The 8,533-nt window shown below is 39.3% G+C and overlaps 1 long non-coding RNA gene across 1 annotated transcript; it reads right to left on the bottom strand.

Moving 5' to 3' along the window:
• Positions 1-275: 275 nt before the first annotated feature.
• LOC119743576 lies at positions 276-4,348 on the bottom strand. The gene is made up of 3 exons (XR_005273060.1): positions 4,308-4,348; positions 3,607-3,787; positions 276-2,011 (listed from the first exon to the last, which is right to left on the bottom strand). It is a non-coding gene; the product is annotated as an uncharacterized LOC119743576 (long non-coding RNA).
• Between the last annotated feature and the right edge of the window lie 4,185 nt (positions 4,349-8,533).

The following is an 8,533-nucleotide window of genomic DNA, read 5'->3' as shown; positions in this document are numbered from 1 at the left end:
TATATTCGAAGTGACAAAAACCTCGAAAATCAATAATTATTCGATTTTGAGTTTTACTAGCCATTTTATTATAGTTGTCTCAAGGAACAATGTACAAGAAAAGGAAGATACTTAAATTTTTTAAGATATTTTAAATTTGGGTTTGTTTATTTTTCTTAAGTACTTTCCATTAGCCAATGTATCTACTTGGAAACATTGGGATTCTGTAACCAAGAAATTAAGCGTGACACAATGAAATAAGCCAGAGGAAAAAATGGTCAATCTTTCACACAGAATAATTTGACTGAAACAAGTAAATTGGCTCAGATCTACATGTATTGTATTTAATATAAAATTTGCCATTGAAAATACAATTTTATTAAAAGTTCAAAAGAGTTCATTTCTAACATCACGTTGCCAGAAAACTAGAACATTTAAAGAATAGAAAGTCTGATTCATTTTAAACACCGCATCCACTTTAATAATTTGCCATTGGAAATATAGTTTTATTTTTGAAATATGAAAGAAGTGACTGTTAATTTTTAAACCAAGTCACAAAAATCCAAAATGTACAGCACAGTTTAATAACTATATGGTGTACATGTATTATAAATGACAAACACAACTACATGTACATTAAAGTAGGTGAATCCTATCCATATCATCTACGTTCATACCAACATCCATGACAGAAAACCTTATCGCATTTGCATAAATAATCTCAACAAGGCAAATTTGCACTTCACTGTAACACACATTGTTTTGATGTTCCAATGTATTTCACTCTCGAAGGTTATACGAAATGACAAAAACACTTCTAAATTGTATATAAATTCTTTGGAAGTTTTGGCAACTTAAAACAAAGGGAATACAAATTCATCTTGATGTTTTATAATTACACATTGCACTCAGATGAATACATGCCTTTCATGATTACATGTGCTGTCCAAATCTGGTCTCAGATTATCATGATCATGACTAATCCTACGTATGCAAGAGTCATTTGACTATTCAAAATGTTCACATTTGATGTTTCCCATTTACCATCAGAAGCAATGAAATACACTTCTTGTATAATCCTAATGACTGCAACTTTCTTAAAAGGTACATATGATTATTTGCTTCTTGTGCCTTTACTTTCGTTTGAAGCAACAACATTGCTAAAAGTCTGAAGCAGGGTGCATGACAACTAACCTGTTGAAGGTTGATTGGATAGTATACGTTTTAAGAAAACCGAGGAAATACATTCACTTTTTTGGGGTGTCTTGTAACTGGATTCCATTGCTAATGCATAATGTGCCGTGGACACCCTCTTTCAACACCACCTCAGTTTTCATCCACACGAAACAATTTCAGCTGGAATATTTTCAAAGGGTATTTGGTACCACTCCTATCTTGACTTTGAGCAGAGTTTTGTCATTAAATCAATGTTTCTCCAGGTCATTGCAAATGATGCACATGGCTTTGAGTTAACAGTGTTTCAATTTTAACTGTGAATGTACATTGGTCCAGTAAATAATACTTTCAGGCATTGTTGTCCACCAAATTTTCACACAAAATTTGAGCCCTGCTAACGAACTCATTGCACACAGTAAGATGTGACAATAGCTTGTAGATTGACAACTAGTCTCTGTGGTTTCAGTAAAATATATAAAAAAACATGTTTACATAATAGAATATGTATATTGCATTATTAATTTAGAGCACAAAATTGCATCATGACAAGTTCCATTTTAAGAGTACTGATTTCAACAATGAATTAATCATTATTTTTTTTAAAATATAACACTGTCTTGTTATTTTGTTACAATTGTTATATTATAATAATGCAATATATTTCATAATGCACTAATCATCGGTTTCCCTTTTTGGTTTATTGGAACATTTGTTTGTTTATTTTTTAACAATCCTTTGTACTGATCCAGTGTAACCGGCACAAATTTGGACACCATGTATTGGTTCAGTTGAGCTTGCCATTTGGGGTCGAGATGCATGTTGAAAAGATGCCTGGTGATAGATGTCTTGAGATCCTCTGAGGAAAAAAAAAGAAGAATATTCAAAATGAGACGAGCAAAATGGTGGTTAATCTAAACGCAGACTCAAAACGGCAGGTTCTTGCAGGCCGTTCAAAGTCTGATACTGGCAAGCACGTAGATTGTCAGATCGACCTATGATGCAGGGTTCAACATTATTTAAATATTTACAAGCGTACTAAATATCAGAATCATGAGGCCCTTGTATGTCCTCATGTACACGTGTCAGGTCAGATCTTCTGTTTAAACGGTGGTCTGACTGTCTGAGGTACTTTCCTCTTCCACACAACAAATATCTTTACGCAAAGTATGTACATGTGTATCACTCATTTTATTCAGCATTCATAAGATGGATTTTGCGTCGGAGTGATGTAAATCAAATTAAGTTTTGCCCTTCACCGGCGTATAAACGGTTGGTACCTCCCGAGTGAAAGTTGGAAAAATCACTCGGGTGGGACTCGAACCCAAGACCTCCTACTTTCTAGTGAAGATGTCTTACCACTCAACCACCGAGCTAAGGGAATCAGTTGGCTGGTTCGAATCTGATGTACATAGCAGTAGGTATAGCATTAACTATTCATAAGATGGAATTTTAAGTTGGGGTTATGTACATCAAGTTAGGATTTGCCCCTCGCCAACGTTTTTTTTTCCAACTTTCACTCAGGAGGTAACACACTCATACAGTGTTTATACGTCAGTGTTTATACGTTGGTTATTTGATTAGAGTTTTATTCAGCATGCAGAGTCCTGTGGTCAAAGGGTTCCTGTGTTTGACTCATGCACGATGTTATGTTGAGTCAATCTTGACAGGGGACACGGTGCTGGTGTTCTTGGGCAAGATACATTACTACAATTGCCTCCATTGAGTACATGTGGGGGGGGGTGCAGACCAGATAGGGCTGATCTCGAGATTATAGCAGGAAAGTGTTCTCATGGCCTGATGAACAGGGGTAATAAGTGTGAGCAATCTGAGAGTGTTGTATAAGAGTGCTATATGAACACTGCACTATGATCATCAAATATCTTAACATCAGCACAAGGTGTTGGGCGACAATGCGTTCAAGAGTTCCCCCTAAACCTTTTCTTAAGAGGTATTACTGGGCAGTGTTGTAGGACTCGAGTCTAGGACTCGGACTTGAGTTGGACTCTAGTCACATTGGAAAATGACTTGGACTTGACCATGACTCCTCGAACTCGATGACTCGCGACTCGAGTCAAGTAATTTCATCAAAAGTAAAAACCTAAAGTAGGGATGGGAAAGGATCATTGAGGAATACTGTTTGGATGATAAAACATGGAGGGAAGGGACAGAGGAAGATTTTTTAGGGATGGGAATTCAAAGGAAAACACATTTTGGCTCTAAACCACATGTATACACACAACTATATACACTGGGATTTACTTAAAAGACAGAATGGAGGATTAAAAAATAATTTTAAAAAACGATTAGTTCGGTGAACAACTAAGAACAAGTGACTTGTGACTCGGACTCGGACTCGAGGCTTGTGACTCGAGACTTGGACTTGGACTCGGACTCGACGTTGGTAACTCGACTACAACACTGGTACTTGGTCACAGAGTCCACTGCACCTACCAGGTAATTCTGAGTTGACCACCCCAGGGTAGACAGACAAAGGCCCCCCATGAGGTGACGACATGAAGCTAGTCCCTCAGCTCAGGATGGCCCTTCATCTGTAAGGCCAGGGTGTTGGAGTCGATGCCTGTACCATCTGCTGTCTTATTAAGGATCATCTGGATGGACTTCAGATGGGAACCTGGGCAGGAAAAAAAAAATTATGAGATGTAAATTATCCTTTTTTATATTTGATTTTTGTTTGCCCTTCGCTGACATATTTTGTAAACACTGTGCACTGTGTTGTCCGAAGGCTTAGGTGGGACTCAAACTAATGACCTCCTACACAAAGTTGGGTTAAGCGCTGCTTCATCAGACTCCAAACGGCCAGCTTGCCACAGCAAGCTCAGTGGTCGAGTGGTTAATGCGTCTGCACTAGGAAGCAGAAGGTTGGGGGTTCATGTCCAACCAGAAGTAAGCTTGTTGATTTTTTTTTCTTGCAAACCCTCGGACAAAACTCAATGTGTACAGTGTTTGTAAAATACTTCAGGGAAGGGCAACCAAAAAAATACATATATGAAAAAGAAGATCAATAATTATATGGATGAAATCGAATAAAGTTGAATCCTACTTTCTAATTCACAAATTCGAATTTCACAACTATCCACATAGAATTGAGATGCAGACCAATGCAAATGAGTCTTCACAGATGTTTGTCTTACCTGACTGGATAATTTTACCGAACAAACTGGCCTTGTTCTCTCCTATCTTTTCGAGTCCTCGATGGGTAATCCCGAATCCGCTCAGTGAATGGACGTAGTTGTAGGCCCAAACAGATCCACGTAGGTCCTCAAACACTTTATATCTATCATTGAAATATCATCAATACAATTATGATTAGCATTGAAATATTTACATAGAATCAGAGGCGGGGGGGGGGGGGGGGGGGGGGATGTCAGGGAAGAAAAGGGGTTGAGATTATATTCCCCCCCCCCCCCCAAACAAAAATGGACAAACACACTTTCCCCTTCCCAATTGTCACATTTGTGGAAGACAGTGTTCTAGTGAAGGTTTGCAGTTTGCAGTAACACCATGTAGGCATGTAGAGTCTCTTTTGGGAAGATGTGTGGTTCTGAAAAGAACCACACATCTTCCCAAAAGAGACTTCTACATGGTGGTACCGCAAACCTTTACTAAACCATGCCACCACGTAGTTAGACCAAGTAGTTAGGGGCCATTCAGAATTTTCAATGTTTTAAAATTTCGACTTTTTTCCCAAATGATTTTGACCCACCCACCCACCCCTAATTTCGATTAATAAAAAACTGAACATGTACATGTACACTCGGACTCGGACTCGGGGCTACGGACTCGGACTTGGACTTGAACTGACTTGTGACTCGACGGAAATTACCGCACTGCACACGCGCACATATATAATTTGATCGTTTTCTTTACTGTGCAATACATGTACAAGGCGCTCGATGTGGCGCATGCGTGGCCGTGGCCTGTTACGGATATATTGACTTATAGAAATCAATGTACTGAAACTTGTACCCCGCCATCAACACGCAATTCTGCATGGTGCAAGATTGATAGGGTAAGCCAGACTTTTCTTGTCAGACGTCCTGTCGTTCACACGTGTATTGCTGTCGCATCGCGATAACGCAATATGAATAGTCTGCTGATCTGCCTGTTTCGGTAACCTTAAATGCAAGTTGCAACGTACGTAGATCATGATGGCATCCACTCCAAAAAATTGTCAATTTTGGATATCTTAACTTCAAGAGAAATGCCAATGGAAGATCAAGTGCAGAATGCAAGTTCTGCAGGAAGAAAATAGAGGAGAAAACCGGCACTACATCCAACTTCAATCGCCACCTTTCACGTATATAGAAGTCTAAAAAAAGATATTTGAAACGCCTGAACTTTAAATGCAAAATTTAGGCCAATACCAGTTTTGTCTGAATTGCCTTTATAACTGCTTTTGCAAATGAACTCCTCATTTTCAGAGAAACTTAGAGAAAAGCTGTGGGGAAAAATGAAAATTTACAGCACCTGAAATGTACGTATTTCCATACTATATCAAAGGTGACTCTGAATCTCTGAATTCCCTAAAATGTACGTTTTTTGATACAAAGAGGTGACTCGTGACTCGGACTTGGACTCAACCTTTGTGACTCTCTGACTCGGACTTGACCTGGAGGACTCGGGACTCGGACTTAGACTCGAGAAATGTGATTTGGACTCGGACTTGGATTCGATGTTTCGTGACTCGAATACAAGTCTGCATCTTATTGACTACGAACTTGGAAATTTCACTTAAATTGCAAACTGTATTCCCAATTCATGTCTATTTCAATAAAACGATCACAAAACTTGGCTGTCCACCACTTATCAATTACCGTGCTGCGAACTGATAATACATCTCCCAATGAGGATAATGAAACATCAATTGTTTTCCCAACTCTATGAATGAACAAGAACTTGCAAAGGAAAAGATACAAAAATCACCATCGATATTTTGAAGAAAAAAGACAGTTAACTTGCTTCTCATATTCATAACACACAACCTGATGGTAAAAATTCTCTTGATTTCAATTATTAAAATCTCATTTGTATTTGAATGCTTGTGTGTAATCTGTAATTCTCACTTAGCTCATTTAGCTTTCAATATTATCGCATTCCTTGGACAGCTACACAAACGGGTTCTTTTAGTAAAACATGCATAACTTTGGATGGCATGATCAAATTTTGTGATTGGGTTTTTTTCAGATGAGTGGAAGAACATGCTCTTTTAAGACATATTTCTTTGGTGTATCTAATTTGATTGCTTAAAGTAAAACAAATCTTGAGTGCGGGTCACTTTTTTTTTAATCACCCTGTATAAACACAATGTGAACATGCATCTCTCATACACACTAAACTTAATTGTCTTCATTTTCTATCATCCTCTTTTTTCCTGTCTTTTCTTCTTGTGCGGTAGCCCTCACATTGAGTGGCATTTATGCCTTGTGAAGGGCCAACTTGCATAAAAACAATTACATGTACACAATACGCATGTTTAATCTGGAGCCAATAATTAAAACTGAAACAAATTTAATTCTCAGATTTCATGTCAGTGCAAGTAGTGAAACTGACTCACATGCATCTGCTTTGGTTACAGGAACTGATACCACAAGATAGTCACATGCATTAAAATCGGACAGAAATGTTGAGTGAAAAAGAAGGAAAAGAACAAGAAACTTTCTGTTTCAATGACACTTTGCTCAAGGTCTTACAATCCCTGTAAGTATAAATCTGGAGTTATATGGAAATAGAGAAGAACATTCTTTGCTGCATCTGAACAACATGTAGCACACAGAGATCAACGCTACACTGGGCATGAACTATGGGTGATGGCTACCAAAACAGCTCCACTCTATCAACTGAAGTACAAAAGCATATTGAGAACTATTACAAGACTCAAGACAACAGTGACAAAATAATAAGGTTAAGTGCTAAAATCATTGCACCAATCGGCCTCTGCTTAAACTTTGTCTTTCTCTTCACAGTCATTCGAGTAAAGTCCATGCGTACAATCATCAACATCTACTTATCCAATCTGGCTGTGGCTGACTCCCTCTACCTTATAACTTGCTTCATAATTGCACTGTTGTCACCTATAGAGAACATCTTATTGGTCCAAAAGGCAATATATAGTTTCCAAAGCACGTTCCTTGCTACCTCTAATTTCTTTGTGGTTACCATAGCAGCTGAGAGATTCTCTGCAGTGCGCAATCCTATAACGTTCAAAGAAAAGGCCTCTAAATCTCGAGCAGCAAAGATATCAGCAGGACTCTGGGTGCCAACAATTATTGTTGGTGTGATTCTGATTTTCGTACCATTAACAGAAGCTGTCTCCGATAAAGTCTACTTTGGGATTCGTTCCATTATCAACATTGTCTCTTTGATAGCAACTCTTGCTTTGTACATCCATGTAGTATTGAAAGTACTCAAGCAATCAGCCCTGTTGCCGAACCGTCCCAAGCGAGCAGGCAAGGTCCTCTGCATGGTTATCATCAACACTGCTGTTTTTTTCATTCTGAACTCACTGTACACTGCAGTTGCAATTATGATAATTCATAATTTTTTAGTGGCATCAAAGTTTACTTCAACTGCTCAGATTGTTGGCAGTCTGGAACTTGCAGAGACAATACATATTCTGACTATATGCATTGCAATTTTGCAACTGACCAATAGCTCAATTAATTCTGTAGTCTACAGTGCCACAAATGCTGACTTTCGTGAAGCTGTAGTCAAGGCTTTCTCATTCCTGAAACTGTGCTGTCGTTGTTGCACAAGACAGAATCCCAGCCGACCATCGCAACCAGGGAAGCAGATCAAGCTTCATGTGATTCCACAGGCAGAAAATGACCAAGAGCACCATGCTGCCAGGCCAAGCAGCAGCAAGCCACCAAGCCAAGGGCATGCACAACACACAGCGAGTCAGCAGTCACTGGACAGCTGTCAAGAACTATGTTCCAGGCCAAGCAGCAGCAAGGCATCCATGCACAGTCAGCAGCATGTTCAAGTGCATGTTGAGATACATGCAGAACCAGCTGGGACCCCAGCGCTTGCAAGTTCTCATCAGGAACAATGCTCTAGTCTGACTGACTGCAAGCCATCCACGCAAGGAGAACAGTGTGAACATCCAGAACCAGCAGAGAGCCAGCAGTCACTTGCAAGTACCCAGGAACAATGTCCTGGGCGGACTGGCACCGAGCCATCAGCACAAGGGCAGCAGTATGCACATCCAGAACCTGAAGGGATTTAATCTTTGGAAAGTTGTCAAGAACAATGTCCACTGGTACCTGATAAGTGCAAGCTGTCTTTAAGGGCAGCAGTGTGTAGAGTGAGTGCTGCTTTTGAACTTGCTGTGTTCAAAGTGTAGAGCAGATTTAAGGCC

The sequence above is a fragment of the Patiria miniata genome, unplaced genomic scaffold (genome assembly GCF_015706575.1).
Source record: "Patiria miniata isolate m_02_andy unplaced genomic scaffold, ASM1570657v1 HiC_scaffold_6, whole genome shotgun sequence".
In the NCBI taxonomy this organism is placed as follows: Eukaryota; Metazoa; Echinodermata; class Asteroidea; order Valvatida; family Asterinidae; genus Patiria; species Patiria miniata.
The sequence above is the reverse complement of the archived record's forward strand: the minus strand, read 5'-3'. Positions and strand labels throughout refer to the sequence as shown.